Source organism: Schistocerca serialis, chromosome 3 (assembly GCF_023864345.2).
Source record: "Schistocerca serialis cubense isolate TAMUIC-IGC-003099 chromosome 3, iqSchSeri2.2, whole genome shotgun sequence".
In the NCBI taxonomy this organism is placed as follows: domain Eukaryota; kingdom Metazoa; phylum Arthropoda; class Insecta; order Orthoptera; family Acrididae; genus Schistocerca; species Schistocerca serialis.
In genome coordinates, this window is record NC_064640.1 from 849,124,237 (window position 1) to 849,141,443 (window position 17,207).

Consider the following 17,207-nt stretch of genomic DNA (forward strand, 5'->3'; position numbering starts at 1 on the left):
AGTTCTGGACCCATATATGTTTCATTTGCATAGTGTCTGCCCCGATACCACCCACTCCCATCAGGGGCTCTCCTCACGGGCGGCACCCAGCTACAGCAAGGGCCGTCTGGCACGGCGGCCACTGCCGGGAGTTCCGATGCTCCAGGATGACGAGCAACCACACTGAGGCTTGCATGAGGAGGTCACAGCTCAGGTATCAGAAGTGTGATCCCTGTGGGTTCAGGGGGCTCGACCAAAAGGGTACATAGTGACCCCACCACACGGGCTGGCTACCGTGCTGGCTACCGTGCTGGCTATGCACCCTAGCATCAGACGACGACGTGAAAGTAAAGGTGGAATGTACTAGGAGGGCACACGTCGGAGACACTAGGTAAGGTGCTCTTCCCCAAATGGCTCACATTACGGAAGAGAAATTTAGTAATGGAGGTCAAACCACACCGGGGAACCAGGGCGTGCCAAAAGGAGGTGGTGATTATGCAACAAAGCTAAATTGCAAAACCAACATAACCAGGAAGATAGTGGGGGCCAACATAAGCAAGGACACCAAGAGAGGGAGAGGAGAGGTCAAGGTGGAAGGAGAAAGGAGAGGAAGGGGAGGGAAATGCAGCCCTGGAAAGAAGGAAGGCTGCAATAGCTTGGGGCCCCGTGCTCACCACGCACGTATCCACAAAAGAGATGTGGACCCCCTGGGGGGTTGTTCAGAAGTACAATGCAGTGGTCTCTCTGGAATGTATGTATGTCCACAGATCACTGCATCACACCTCTTAAGAAAACAAGCAGTGAAATATTGTATCTTAAGTAGAAATCTTGTCAAAGGCATATTGTATCCCATTACAGTCACACAACAGTGAAAAGTTTCTGTACATCACAGCATTATCAGTTAATAACAACAGATTGCTGCCCACCATGTATGTTTATGATTTCCATTGTTTCTTTTATGTTAATGCATGAATGTCCTAGATCTTTCATCCCCTCTACCCCATGCACCACTGTTCATGAATAACAAACATGGAAAGCAAATAACACATTGTGCACGTCAAACACGCAAATGCAATGCTCTTCATACACTTCCATACTAAATTTCCTCATATATTCCCTTTATTACCACCACATACAACCTTTTGACTTACAAGTGTAGTAATCTTAACCAAATTGAATATACTAATTTTACAAATATAAACTGAACTGTTTAAATGTATTTAAAATTTTATAATTGAAAGTTTATCATTATGAAGGGGGAAAAGAAGCACAGAGCAGCAAGAATCAAATGTGAGCTGACAAACTGCCAGCTGGTATGCTTGACCAGTGCACCATGGCACTGATATGTCAAGTATTGCTCACAAATCCCTCATACTTTACTCACAAATTATTAGAGAGAATTTTACATTTCTTATGGCCCAGTAGAACATATACTGAATACACCATGTTGCTTTCACAGTACCTGACAGACATCTTCAAAGAAAAATACTGACTTGTGAATAACATCATGCCCATAGTGCCACCAGGGACAATGTCACATCAGAGCATGTGCAATCGAAACAGACAGTTGTATCGCTTTTTTGAGTTGATCATAGTGTGGATGACCATTTCAGCACTTGACACTTGTTTCTGGTTATCGTATACAGAGCACTACAAAAACATTTTTTCGTCCATTTTATTTGCACACCGGCCACATATTATGAGAAATGGTATAATTTTAGTGCAATATTTACAGGTTTTTTTTTGTGGTTTTAGGGCGCACAACTACAGTGGTCTTTGGTGCCCAGACTAAATTATGAATGCACTGCGAGGCACAATGTTAAAACAGCAACTAAAAAGGACATCACTATAAAAGGCCCATTAACAGGCAAGGAATTAAAAGAAAACAGCATAATCAAACGTCCTTAGACAGGTTTGTCAAGTGGATAAAATGAAGAACGCGAGCAGCTGCTCCTGGGTCATCTGCTAAAATTTCATCCAGAGTACATGGCAGGCCAAGATCAATGTGCAGTGTATTAAAATTCGGACAGGACATTAAAATGTGGCGTACCGTCAGCACTTGCCCACATGAGCAGAATGGCATCGGCGCAGCCGTCAGCAGATGACGGTGGCTGATCCAATCCAAAACCGGGCCAAAACAACCTCCTCCCGCCGAGAAGAGCGTGAAGAGGTCGTCCAAGCCATGGGGAGAGGTTTCAAGGCCAGAAGCTTGTTTTCAGTAAGTGTAGACCAATCGGCATGCTTCAGCGATAAAATGTGCTGACAAATGACCGTGCTAAAATCAGATGAAGGCACACAACAAGAAGCTATCCGAGGCTGGAGGACCGCAGCCTGGGCCGCGGCATCTGCAGCTTTGTTCGCAGGGATACTGACTTGGCCAGGAACCCACATAAAGGTAACCGGAGAACCGTCGTCCGCCAGCTGCTGAAGAGAGTGTTGGATCCGGTGCACGAAAGGGTGAACCGGATACGGATCACTGAGGCTCTGGATGGCGCTCAGGGAATCATAGCAATGACATAAGCAGAATGTGGGTGGCGGCAGATGTAAAGAGCAGCCTGATAGAGGGCAAATTGCTCAGCTATGAAGACCGAACAATGGCCATGGAGCCGGTATTTGAAACTGTGTGCCCCGACAATAAAAGAACACCCGACACTGTCATTGGTCTCAGAGCCATCTGTATAAATAAAGATCATATTAATGAACTTCGAACATAGTTCGACAAACCGTGAGCAGTATACCGAAGCTGGTGTAACCTCCTTTGGGAGCGATCTCAGGTCAAAGTGAACGCGAACCTGAGCCAGGAGCCAAGGTGGCATTTGGCTCTCGCCCACTCTAAAGGTTGCAGGGAATGGAAAATCAAGTTGCTGAAGGAGGTGACAAAAGCGAACTCCAGGGGGTAGCAGGGTAGATACATACAACCCGTATTGACGGTCGAGAGAGTCATCAAAAAAGGAACTGTAAGATGCGTGTTCAGGTGTTGATAATAGTCGACAGGCAAACCGACAAAGCAGTATATCATGCCGGTAGGTTAGTGGAAATTCACCGGCTTCAGCATGAAGACTCTCGACGGGACTAGTATAGAATGCTCCGATCACAAGACGTAACCCTCGATGTTGTATAGAGTTAAGGCGGCGTAAGATGGACGGCCATGCAGAGGAGTATACAAAGCTCCCATAATCCAGCTTTGAGTGGATGATTGACCAATATAGACAAAGTAGGACAGTTCGATCTGCTCCCCATGACGTACCGCTGAGAACACGGAGGACATTTAGGGAACGGGTACAACGGGCAGCCAAATATTACACATGTGGATACCAGCTACGTTTCCTGTCAAATGTAAGACCTAAAAATTTTGTTGTCTCCACGAATGGGAGAGCAACGGGACCGAGATCTAAGGACGGTGGGAGAAACTCTTTGTAGTGCCAGAAGTTAATACAGATTGTCTTCTAGGCAGAAAAATGAAGCCATTGGCTACACTCCAGGAGTAAAGGCGCTCAAGACAACGCTGAAGACAGCGCTACAGGAAACATGTACACTGCGCACTGCAGTAGATGGTAAAATCGTCCACGAAAAGTGAGCCTGATACATCACCTGGGAGGCAATCCATTATTGGATTGATCGCTATGGCGAAGAGAGCGACACTCTAAACTGAGCCCTGTGGCACCCCATTCTCCTGGCGAAAGGCGTCGGACAGGACAATACCCACACATACCCTGAACTTTCAATCCATTAAAAATGCATGAATGAAAAGAGGGAGGCGACCGCAAAGGCCCCATGTATGCATGGTGCGGAGAAGGCCTGCCCTCCAACAGGTGTCGTAAGCCTTCTCCAAATCAAAGAACACAGCCACTGTCTGGCGCTTCCACAAGAAGTTATTCATAATGAAGGTCGACAAGGTAACCAGATGGTCAACAGCAGAGCGGCGCCTGTGAAATCCACATTGTACATTGGTAAGTAGGCGTCGAGATTTGAGCAGCCAAACCAAACGAGAGTTAACCATTCGTTCTATCACCTTACAGACACAGCTGGTAAGGAAAATGGGTCAATAACTGGAATGAAAGTGCTTGTCCTTCTCTGGCTTAGGAATTGGCACAACAATAGATTCACGTCAGCATGTGGGAACATGACCCTCAATCCAGATGCGATTATAAGTACAAAGAAGAAAACCTTTACCCGCAGGAGATAGGTTCTTTAGCATCTGAATATAAATAGAATCAGGCCCCAAAGCGGAGGACCGTGACCGGACAAGTGCACTTTCGAGTTCCCGCATGGTGAATGAGGCATTGTAACTTTCGTAATTTGAGGAGTGGATGTTGGGTGGCCTTGCCTCCTCTGCCTGTTTTCGGGGGAGGAAGGCAGGGTGGTACTGAACGGAGCTCGAAATCTCTGCGAAAAATTGGCCGAAGGCATTGGAGACATCCTCACGGGCCACAAGGATGTCATTCGCAACAGTCAAGCCAGAAACTGGCTTTGGAGATATTCCAACTAGTTGAGCATGGAGATGGGGTATGATGCAGGAGATGGATAACACAAGGGAAGTGGTCACTCGAATACATATCAAAAAGAGTGTACCACTCAAACCGACATGCAAGTTGGGTAGTACATATAGAGAGGTCAAAATGGGAATAGGTGTGACTTGTGTCCGAATGTAGGGGCACCAGTATTGAGGCAGACAAGATTGAGGTGGTTGAAAAGGTCTGCTAACAAGGAGCCTCTTGGGCAGGATGCTGGAGAGCCCCAAAGGGGATGGTGGGCATTGAAGTCTCCAGTCAACAAAAATCGTGCAGGTAGCTGAGCAATAAGTTGCGTCATTTCTGCCCTAGTAACGGCAGACGACAATGGAGTGTAAACAGTACAAATGGAAAATGTGAAAGTGGGGAGAGTAAATCGGACAGCAACTACCTGCAATTTGGTGTGCAATATGATGGTATCATAGTAGAAATCATCCTGGACCAGCAACATAACCCCTCCATGAGCCGGAACACCTGCCACAGGGGGTAGGTCAAAACACACAGAGGTATAGTGTGCCAAGTCAATACGATCGCATGGGCGTAGCTTCATTTCCTGGAGAGCTACTACAAGTGGACAGTGCAAGTGTACCAGCAACTTTAAGTCCTTGCAGTTGGAGCGAATGCCAGAAATATTCCAATGAAGAAGTGCCATCGTGAGAAGAAAAAGGAGAAGCAAGAAGGGGTCACATCGAAGGCTGCTGAGGGCCTGGCTTCAAGCAAGCACTGCTGCCGCTGTCAATAGGAGGAGAGTCATCGTCCATTTTCTCAATAGGTTCATTGGCCACCATGTTAAGATGGTCGGAAGGGGGAGCTTCCTCCGCCGGTGAACGGCCAGATGTTCGGCTACCAGCGATGCGGCCAGGCGAAATGGATGACGGCCTGGGGTGGCAACCGCTGGGTGGCGCAGGAGAGGAAACGCGCCATAGAGAGAGGGAGAACTTTTCTTCCTATGGGCCTTCTTGGGAGGTCATTTAGTCGAAGTATTGGTCGATGGCTGGGAGTTCGGGGTATGTAAGAAGTCTTCTTGGGACGGTTCCTCCTTGAAGGACCGTGCATCTGACTTCTGGGTCTTAGTCTTGGCAGAAACTGATGAAGGTCCTTGTGTCTTAGGGGTGATGGAAGGAAGAGGAGACATTGACCGGGCGATCTTAGCACTGGCCGATCGGATGACCGTAGTGTTAAAGGTCAGATCGCATGTCTGTGTCGATACCTCACCGGTAGGCCGAGGAGAGGCGAGGATGGTACTGTATTTCCCCGCTGGGAGCAGCGTGGGCTTCCTACTAGCAAAAAGCTTGCAAGCAGCCGAGGTGGACACTTTCTCTTTGACCCGAATTTCCTGTATACAGCGTTCATCCTTGTAGATGGGACAGTTGCGAGAGAATGCTGCATGGTCACCCTGACAAGTTCACGCAATGAGGAGATGGAGGTGGACAATCACCCTCACGGGCATCTCTGCCACAAGTGATGCATTTAGCCACATTACAACAAGACTGGTGAGTGTGGTTAAAATGCTGACACTGAAAGCAGTGCGTAGGTGTCAGGACATAGGGGCGAACAGAAATAACCTCATAGCCCGCTTTGATGCGCGACGGCAGCTGAACACTATCAAAGGTCAAGAAAAGTGTCCAGGTCAGTACAAGGTCATTGTTGACCTTTTTCATGATCCTATGGACAGCCGTCACGCCCTGCTCAGCGAGGAAAGACTGAAGCTCCTCGTCAGTCAATTCGTCGAGTGATCTAGTAGATACCACACCACGCAACGAATTCAGAGTGCGGTGAGTCTCCACCAGGACAGGGAACATATACAGGAGTGTGGCCTGAAGGAGCTTTTGTGCCTGAAAGGTGCTCTCAGTTTCCAACAACAATGTACCGTTACACATCCTGCTACAAGGTCCGGCTATGGCATCTACGCCCTTCTGCATAACGAAAGGGTTGACAGATGAAAAATCCTTTCTGTCCTCAGATCTAGAAACTACGAGGAACTTTGGGGCAGGTGGTAGTACTCTTTTCACTGGTGGCTGGTCAAGTTTCAGTTTTTTGCCAGAAGTCAAGAGAGAAGAAGAAGATAAATCCATTGCGGATGAATCCCCCATGATTGCCAGCGTCTCCGATGGCGCGCTCCTTTCTTATGGGGACCCTCTCAGAGGGCGCTTCCGCCTTAGGTGAATGTTTACACCTCAGGTCACACCTACTGAGAAACGGATGGAGGGACCAATCGGCATGGTCGGAAGGTGTCAGCTCGGACAATCACCCCTCCCCGGGCCTGGCCTTTACCAGGGGGTACGCATGGGCCCAACTTGTCTACCCAGGGCGGGGAATTATGCTTTACCCCGTCACCGACTACGTGTGCAAACACGGGGATCTGCCTTCAGGCACGCACAGGGAGGAAAGAAGAATAAGAAAAAAATGGAGAGAGGGAGAGAAAGGACAGACTGTCTCAAACACCGAGGCAGAGACCATAGGGTGGACAAGAAAGAAAGGAGAAGAAGGCAAGGAGAAGGATGCAAGGTAAAAAGTAAGGAAGACAGTGAGAGAGGGAGAAGGACAAAGAAAGAAAACAAACAAAGGAAGGAAACAACCAGAATAAGCAAAAAACCAAAATGACCACAAATGTAAGTCACTGAACCGTCCGTCTCCGCATGCAGGCCCAAACTACCCCATTGAGGGGGAGGGACTTCTTTTAGTCACCTCTTATGACAGGCAGGAATACCTTGGGCCTAAACCTGCAGGGGGGGGCAATGTTTACAGAGAGCTGTAGCATGTTAAAACATGATCACCACCCACACTGCCATCAGTAGTCAGCAACAAACTGGTACAGGAAAATTACTAAAAAAATTCATAAAATCTATCAGTTTTGCCATATCTCCACTGCCATAACTTTTTACAGAGTTCTTTGAGCGTTTTGTATGGGATCACGTCCAAATGATTAGGCTATCACGAGTTCTGTGCTTGTTGTGTTCCAAAACCACCTTCTGAGAATCGTAGAACTCAGCTGATGACTGGTTCTCTTGACAGTCTTCTCTCTTAATGTGTAGAAATTAGGGATTAAGGTGGGTAAGGGGATTGTTGAGGGAGAATTATGGTGAATTAGTGGGGAGTTACTCTTTGTGTAATAGTGCAGATGGAGATGATACGGTGATTAACATGTCAAGAATTGATGGAAGAAGTAATTAGTACCTCTGGTGCAGTGTTTTAGGCTGGAAGCAGTAGACTATAGGTGTTGATAGGCAAGAGTGAAAATTTCTTCAGTGGGTTCATAGCAACAAACTAGAATGAGATGTATTGAATGGCTGGACATATGAGTTTCAGAAGAAAGTAGAAATTGGTGTGCAGGAGGTCTTAGGACTGAGAAAGGAGATAAATTCCACAGAGTATTTTTGAGAAACAATTGGAGGCCATGCTACACTTCTTGATTGCAGTCAATGCAGCAAGTTTTGTCTATTGATTACATTACCACTACCAATTATCATCATCTGGAATCTGTTGTTTGTACAACAGCTGCAAAATTGCAGTAAATATAAGGCATACCTGGTAGATTTCTACAGCTGTATCTGAAAGAACTTCTCTGTATTCAGTGAGATCAAAATTCTGCAGACACTGCTCATTCTGTAGTGATGTGTTTTCGGTTTGGAATGTTTTGTCTCCACTATACTGTTTCAGACTATGCAGAAGTCTCACAGTATTTGAAAGCCACAAAACCATTATATCAATATCATCATGGCCTTTCTTAGTAACTTTTTGGATGGTGTAGATAGTTGCTGTCAGGAGTAACCGTACTTTCTCATAATCATTTTGACGGTCGGCATGCCTAATGCACATGAACAAAATGTATGCAGGCAATCCTGGCAGTAATGTTACAGCAATATGTGGCTTTAATTCTGCAATTAAAAGAATGGAAAATTCGTAAAGAAATGGAAGTACTTCAATAAAGAGAACACATGAGTGAACATAATGAAAAATTGTTCAGGTATATATACTGACCAAATATCACATGCCTAACAATATGTCTAATATCCTCTTTGTGAAACTCAAAAATGCCTTGGTAATGGTTTTCCTTCTTTCTTGTCCCTCTTCTGTTGTTCCTTTGATCTTGCCTCTTCACTAGCACTTTCTCTATTGAGCTTTCAGCTGTTTCAGCATTGTTATCTAATTTGCTGGAAAACATTAGGGGAAAAAAATAATATTGTTTCTGAAGCAGTTACACAATCATTATAACAGCACCTCTCAAAATATGGAATAATTTTAACACCCTGTTTATTGGTCTCCAAAATGTACTTACACCCTGCATCCATCAGCACTTCAGTTTGGAATTTTAAGCTGCTCTTGCATTGTGAAAGTTCCTCTTTAGCTAAATCTAGTTTTTCTTGAAGAACCTGGAATTTGTACACAACACATTTAGAAATAATTAATATATCTAAAACGTATTTTGCCATTTGTACTGTTTGTGGTAAAAGTATAAGGAAACAAAGCTGTATTTGCAGGCAATGGCTTGGGAAAAAAAACAACAAAAAAATAATAAATGTGGGATTAATTACAAAAATGATGAAGAAATGATTGCACTACAAATTGCATCTATTTGCAAACCATTACAAGAAAAATTCCAGTGATGATGGTAGATGAAAAAGATCTTGCATTTCTCCTTGGACCATACTGACTTTTTCAATAATGATGGATGTGCAGGATTTATTTAAAGTTCCTTATTATCTAGCGAGAAGGTATCATGAAAGGTTATCCTCAAGATTCACATTCTCTGGCCACATGAGTTGGAACAATATAGTCATAAGATATATTCATTGTATCTCAATCAATTAAACCTTATACTTATTTCCTAACAAATCATTTGTAATTATTGGTTCATGTACACTGGGTGAAGTTTAACAAAACACAAGAAACTAAATACAGTTCATCAGCATTCTTAAAATGGGGACTTCTTAGTTCAAGGATATATTAAACAGGTTGGAAAGCCACAGAAGATGATCAGAGCATTTACAATCATATAGTCATATCAGGAGAGTGAAATCTGTAACTCTGGGTGTACCAAGAGTATCCTGAGACGAAACATTCAGTAAGTAAAGAAGGAGTACAAAGCTTTAAAATTTCTGGATCAGTTCTTTACCACATTATGAACATGAAATCTGCAGCTAAATGACAGATGCAAAGTTGCCAGGATTTTTCTATGCTGAAACCAGTGGATTGTATACCATAATCAAGGAAATGAAGCAGATGATACAATACTGGGAGAAACTATACTGCTTCCAGAATAAGATTTTCACTCTGCAGTAGAGTGTGCTCTGTCAGGAAGTTTCACTATACTGCTTGCATATAGCAGCAATGAACTGCTAACTCATTACAAAAACAGCAATAAATTGGATAATAATATTTTAAAATATAACAACTGGAATTTACATAATTATTCATGGTATCAGCAAAATTTTCTCAGATGAGCTGCAGCTTGGCTCAGGGTAAATGATAGCCAGTTGAGTCTTTGATTAGTACCCAACACAGTCAACATGTCTGCAACACGTATCATTGTAAATATAATCCTTTCAGTCAAAATTTCCATAATCAGTCTAATATTCATTACAATTTTCATAACACATGTATATCTTCCAACATGCCTGTGTGAGAAGTGAAACCATTACAGATATGTTGACACAATATTTGACATTACAACATTTTATTTCTGCGTAAAGAATATTTCACATACACCTTATTGCCACATTCTGCAAAGTAGACGTGAAAGTTAATTCGGGGTCAGTTCCAGTCAACTCTACTCTTCATGAAAGTATGCTACTGACATGGGAATGAAGGTGGGTGAATGTGCATTGCTGTTGTTCAACTTTTAACATATTGTTTCTCAGCCACTCATGTGCACTATTCCTGTCCATTATCTTAGTTGTCTCAGCCAGTTTCCAGCTGCATAGCTTCATGATAAACCAAGTTACTTCTCATACTACAGAAAACAGACTCAGAAGGAGTATGGATTTCAGTTTTAACTTTTCAGTGTTCCAGGCAAGTGTGTTTTTATGTGCAAGTACATTTCTTAGGTAAGCACAGCCCTTCCATCAGACTGGAGTGCCATTAGTTAGCTGGACAGCAGTGTTTTAGACAGTGAGATCAATGTGGCAATGTTTAGTTATTATTGCCAACAGCTGCCAGTAGCCAGCTGGAGGTGATGTATTCAACTGACAGCATTTATCATATTCCAGTCCAGAGCTCATATCTCTGAATCTGTCCTGAAAATAGTTTGAGAAAAACAGGATTTTCAATTATTGACTCTGGAGTAGTGAGAAGTTCAACCCTCTCTCACAGGTCAAGTCAAGGCTGGCAACCCTTATTTCAACTGACTGGGTAGTGTGGCAGTGCCGAGAAGTTAGCCAGTTCTACTAATAATGCTTCAGATTAAATCTACAGAGCAGTAAATCACATTATTTGTGTAGCACACTGGTCATTGCTAAGAGTAGTGCATTCCAACTGCTGCCGTGGATGGAATTGCATGCAATGCCACAGAAGCTCTGACATATGGACAAAAGGAATGTTTCAAACCCAACATTGCATAGTAATGAATGCAGCCATAAGGGTGATTGTTGTTTTAGTAATATAGTGGGGTTTAATAGCTGTTATTAAAATAGAATAAAAAGTTATGAAAGTAGTGATAGAATTATAATATGGTTTATAGGAAATTAGGAGTAGCATAGTATACAAATACTAGTTTGACAAAGAGAGAATGAAATTTTTCACAGAAAAAAAACAAACATGAAGAAATTAAGACTGAAGATGAGTTGTGTAACAACTGCAGGTGTAAATTGATTCCAATAGAAAATAAACTGTTTTTTTATTAACAAGAATATGAATTTTATTGGCTGGAAAGACAATTTCTGTCAGAGTTTTGCTTAATTGAATAATAAAGGTAATTATCTCATGTTAGTGCATAGGTGCTCACCCAGAGGATACCAGCTTTAATGGTGGTGATGGAAGAAAGTTTCATCACAGGAATCTGGACAAGGGGATGAGGCAGGGAAAAGATGGAAGCAGAGAAGAGAGGTGGGGTAACATCCCTAAAGTGTGTCACTCAGTCACTATGGGAGGGCATTTTGTACTGTTGGTTATTCCTCAATCAAATGTGAATGTAAAGTTTTACAAACACCCTCCAAGGATTTTATTTGAAAAAGGAAGTATGTGAAGTGAGAGTTTACTTTCATTCCATGCTAATCTGCAATGACAGAGAAAAACTGCAATGCAAAAGCACTCAGCACAGTCAACTACACAAGAAAAAAAAGAGAAAAAATGAAAATATGTAAGAAGAAAAATGAAATGGACACTTCACTGCTGGGTCACAAGATGGAAGCAACAAACATTTTCCACTAGTACCTGACAGAGAAAGCAGCATGGTATTTGTGCCCAGCCATGAAGTTCAGCATTAAGTAAGGGGCTAACTGGAAACATCTAAAAAATTGGCATAATTATGAACTCTTAAAAAGACCACAGAAAACTACAAATATTATTGCTGATTTGGCCTCAGTCCTCTATGCATTCTCCTATTGTTAACTTTTGTAACTGAGAAAAAAGCATAGAATAATACATTGTTTCCCCATTACAGCAGTCTGTATTATAACCTCTTCATGCATATGTGTTTCCTCCTAAGACATCCTGTACATGCTATAAGCTGTTTTAATGAAGTTTTTAAACATTAATATGGTCTGAATTAATATTCACCAGCTTTCCTGAAGTCACTCTTATAATTTCATGTTGCATAAAAGCTTCGGTTTGAGTTTGTGGGCTTTTAGTTAAACTTGGAGACAAAAGCTTGTGCTGATTATCATTCTCCTCTCTGAGTTTCTCATTTTCTTGTTGGAGTTGTTCTCTTTCTGCTTGCCACTTATTTTTCTCTTGGTGCAATTCATCTTCCAGCTGCCTACATGAATTTACAGTTTAAAGAGTTAATGATTCCCAGACTTAATTAACAAAAATAAGATATGGTACTGCATTTTTGCACATACCTGTTTATCTTCTTCTGTGCTTCAAATGCCAGTACTAGCTCCACAACCTCATTTTTTAAGTGTACATGACTTCCATAGTTGATACTAGCAACATTCTTCAAACCTTCAGTTTGCTTTGCTAGAATACTGTGTAACTGAATGCATTCCTCTCGCCATCTGTCAACTTCAAGTTGCAGCCGATTTTACTGCTCTGAATGAGAACAAATTTATAACACTGTCATAAATAAATGAAATTAATACTAATTCAAGTATAACAAAATAACACCAGTCGTGTAGAAAATCAGATGCTATGCTGTTGAACAGTCACCTGTGAATGTCAAGTTACCATCCTTAGAGTATTTGGAAACACAGACTTAAAATGCACATCAGGAACACATTCTCAAACATTATATCTATTATATTTGTTTTAGTGTTATAGCAATTTTATACCTTTAGCATGTAGTATGATAGAATAATTATTTCTGTCTAGAACTGGCAGTATTTATAAAAACCTGTACTTACAGAATTCCTCAATTATTAGAAAGAGTGTCTATGGAGGAAAAAAAAAACTGTTTTTCAGAGTGAAAACCATGAACTTGGGCATTTGGGAACAAAAGCAACAAGAAAGATCCTTACTATGATGAAGGAACAATTTGAACTTACTTAGCAATTCTTCTCGTTCTGGTCCATCATCTAATGTTTGATTAGAACAGCAATCATCAAATGATAGCTGAAGTTTAGTCATATTTGCATTTAATCTTCGATTTCCCACTTCCAGTTGCTGCAACTGAAATTGAAATATAAAAGCTGTCTCAAGAATGATGCCTCAGAGATAACAGATACTTAAAACAGAATTAAACTGACTCAACACTGCTCAGTTTATGTTCCTGGCTCAAAAAAGATTTTTATGTAATGATGTCACTTATCATTTTTTATGTACAATTTGAGGTACCTTAATATGCAGTGGTCTTTGTAGTATTGCATACTTGAGATTACCTCAAAGTCTGTCACACATCTATAAGTATGAAGAACATTGTCTTCTAACTGTGTCCACATTGGAGTCTATTTCTCAACAGAGTATTTGTTAAACAAACATGCTGTAAATGTCAATTTTCTCTGGTCCTCTTCCCTAGCAGTTAGTTGAAAATGGAGCTATTTATACTTTTTAACACTACTGGTGAATGGGGTTGTTCATATTAGTAGTTGGGTCTTTTGCAACTCTGTTTATTTTATAATCAATTTCATCATACCAATAATAAACACCCACAGCCACTGCACATACCAAATGTTTAACAGTGTCATGTGTAGCCTGCAACATCAAATGTTGCCTAAAGAAATAGTTGTTTTATGTTATGGACTAAAATCTACATCCAAGTTTTATTGCAGTTTCAACACCATGTCTAAATGCCATAATAAACATGTTTAAAATACTCTAATGCTAACTACAAATGAACACTTTTTAAAAAACAAAAATTATGACATTGTAGCCTTGTTGCCTGGGAGGCCCCATCCAGGAAATTTCAGCCCCGGGTTGCAAGTCTTATTTCAGGTGACGCAACGTTGGGTGGCTTGCATGTCAGTGGTGGTGGTGGTAGTGGTGATGGTGGTGGTGGTGGAGGTGGTGACACAACACGGCCGGAAATCGAACCTGGGCCCACTGCGTGGCAGGCAAACACATTGCCACTCAGCTAAGCAGGTTGACTACTAATAACAAATCAACATACATGCGCTGCAGACCACCATATAGTGCACAGCAGAGGATACTTTGTGCCACTATTAATCACTTCCTCTCCTATTTGACTTGCAAATGGAGCAATGAAGAAATGAATATCTTAAAGCCTCCATACAGGCCCTAATTTCTTACATCTTATCTTCATGATCCTTATGTGAAATGCATGTTGGTAGCAGTAGATTCATTATGTAGTCAGCCTCAAATGTTGGTTCTCTAAATTTCAGGAATAATGCCTTGCAGAAAGAGCATTATCTTTCCACAAGGGATTCTCATTTAAGTTCATAAAGCATCTTCATAACACTTGTGTGCTGATGGTGCCATGTACCCCTCATTCACCTAAAGGGATCAGCAACCCCTCAGACACTGATCCATCATGGGCTTGCATATGTACAAGGTATTGCCTCACTGCATTGAACTGATCACATAAAGGATGACAGACAGCAGGACGAGCACCACCAGAGGTCCTCCACATCAGGGACCTATTTCCTCAACTGGGTTGTGTGCAGAACTGGATTGGCATGAATTCCTCCATGTCCCATCTATACAGGATAGTGCAAGCCAACACGATTTGACGGTTCACCACACCAGGGTTCTGGGCCAATTCACACACAAGCTCTAAGCAGCTAATCAGTCAGGGCCTGATCAGAAGCCACCACAGCTGCACTTATAAGTTTCCAGTGATATCCTGAGACATACCTGTCAACCAGCTATGTTGAGCACTCAACCTCTGTCATTAGGGACTATCTGTGGCATGGTCTTCATGCCCCACAATGTTTATTCACTGAGTGTTCCAGGTGTGTGCCTGTTAGTGTCAGAGAAGTTGTATTATATTTTATTGAGAAGAGTTTTCCTTTGTTATTAAATCTCTCTATTGTGGTTGTAATAGACCCTTGTTCTTGTTTAGCTGTATCTTACTATTTCTTATCAAGCATCTACCCATGGGACAAATTGCAGATTGAATCTACTGGTAACAAATCCAGCTGCCCACTCTGAAATGCTTCATGTCTTCCTTTAATCCGACCTGATGGGGATGCCAAATACTTGAATGAATGAATAGCACTAGCATTCTATACACCATCTCCTTTATGGATGACACTTTGCCAAAATTCTTCAACAAAATGAAGTCTACCATTCACCTTCCCTACTGCCATTCTGAGGTATTCATTCCACTTCATATCTACATCTACATCCAATCATTTGACTTATGTCGTACTGTACAACCACAGAAAAAAAACCTATACAAAGGGTAGAAACTGGCACATCCCCATTATGATTACAAAAGTTGCCTCCTGCTGCTGCTCATTTGATACAGAATTCTTATGATAACACAGCTATAAAACATTCTCACAAAAATAGGAGTATGCCATGCTGAAACTTTTGCTTCCACTGATAGAAATACGTTGCACAGAAGCTTGCTAAAAAGTGTATAATCAACAGTTTGAAATATTTCTCAATAATAGTTGCAAAGAGGTTCCAAGTTTGTACCATTTATCCATCTTATTTGCTAAGTGAATAACAATTTCTGATAATTAGACAAAGTTAATTAGCAACAGTTAGAAAAACTACCCTTTTAAGAAAGTGTCATTTGCGGCCTGTCTAAGTTTTCTGATTTATCATGGTATAGTTCTCTAACTGGATTCTTTCATGTCATGGTATAGTCCTCTAAATACATGTTTACATTAACTATATCCCTCTAACAAATCTTTCTTACTACTATATTGAAAGTCATTACTGAATTGAATCTTTACAATAGGAAATGTTCCCATACATCACAGCTATTAACTACAGGCAGTGTAGATAACTGTTATGAGCCTGTAACAAGAGGACTGAGTGGAGAGCAAAAAGTTTCACTTCTTCATCAATACTGGTTCTATGATACTGATATAGGATAATTGCAGATTAGAAACTGAGATTTGTTTTATGTGGGTGACATGAGCTGCGTACAATTTAATAAAGTATTGAGGAAGATTAGCTCAACATCCTTCTGGTAATGACAAATCAACCATGTCCTCCTCAACAGTAATATCTCATCATTCACCACAACTGATTTAGGAAAAATAAAAAACATGTGTTTGAAACCTAGGAAAAATAGGCAACTTTATCTCCACAAAAAATTAAGACCTGCCATGCAAGTGCATGAGGTCGGGCTTGCTGATCACAGCTTACTGTAATTGTGATAGTGCTGTAGGTTAACATCAACAGTGATGTGATAAACAATTAACCATTATGATAAAATTCTCTTGACCTCACAACAACATCAAATGGTGTAAAATCATCAAGCCGTTGGGCCAAGTACTCCTCTGCCATTGTCAAGTGGTGACTATCTTTTGGTTGCTGCCATCATACTTATACAGCAGTGCTTCCTTCTTTGTTGTCACTGGTGTTTGCTCCAGTGCCATATAATGTAATACTTTCATTGCACACCCACAGCACCCACTTCAATTTTCTGATGGTAGGGTCCGAAGGCTTGCTTAACTATAGGCCATCAACTTCATTGAGAGTGTTGTTACAAATTTTTATCTCTATTGCTTTTTTAATTTTGATATCCTAGAAACAACACATCTGTGTAATAACTGATGTCTTTTTGAATGAAATGTGATGTCTGTTTTCCAGAGCATGTTCTGCTACCACTGATCCCTCAGGGTAACAAAAGTGAAAGTATCTTGTGTTCTACTCAGCACTGTTCATTAGTATGCACAGTCTGTCCAACATAAAAATATCCACACCCACACAGTATTTTATGTACTACTGGCATTCAAACACCTATACCATCTTTCAAAGAACTGATGAGTTGTGAAACTTTTGTTGGAGCCCTGATGACTGAATCTATTTCATGCCTCTTTAGGAAATGGCTGATCTTTCCCATTATTGAGCCATAGAATGGAAAAAACACAAGCTTATATTTCTTCTCGGGGCCCTTCTGCTTCTATGTTTCCGGGAAGATGGCTTTTGAAATCTGGCAATTGTTGTAGCCGTTTTCCTTGAATACTTTCTGTAAGTGAGTCA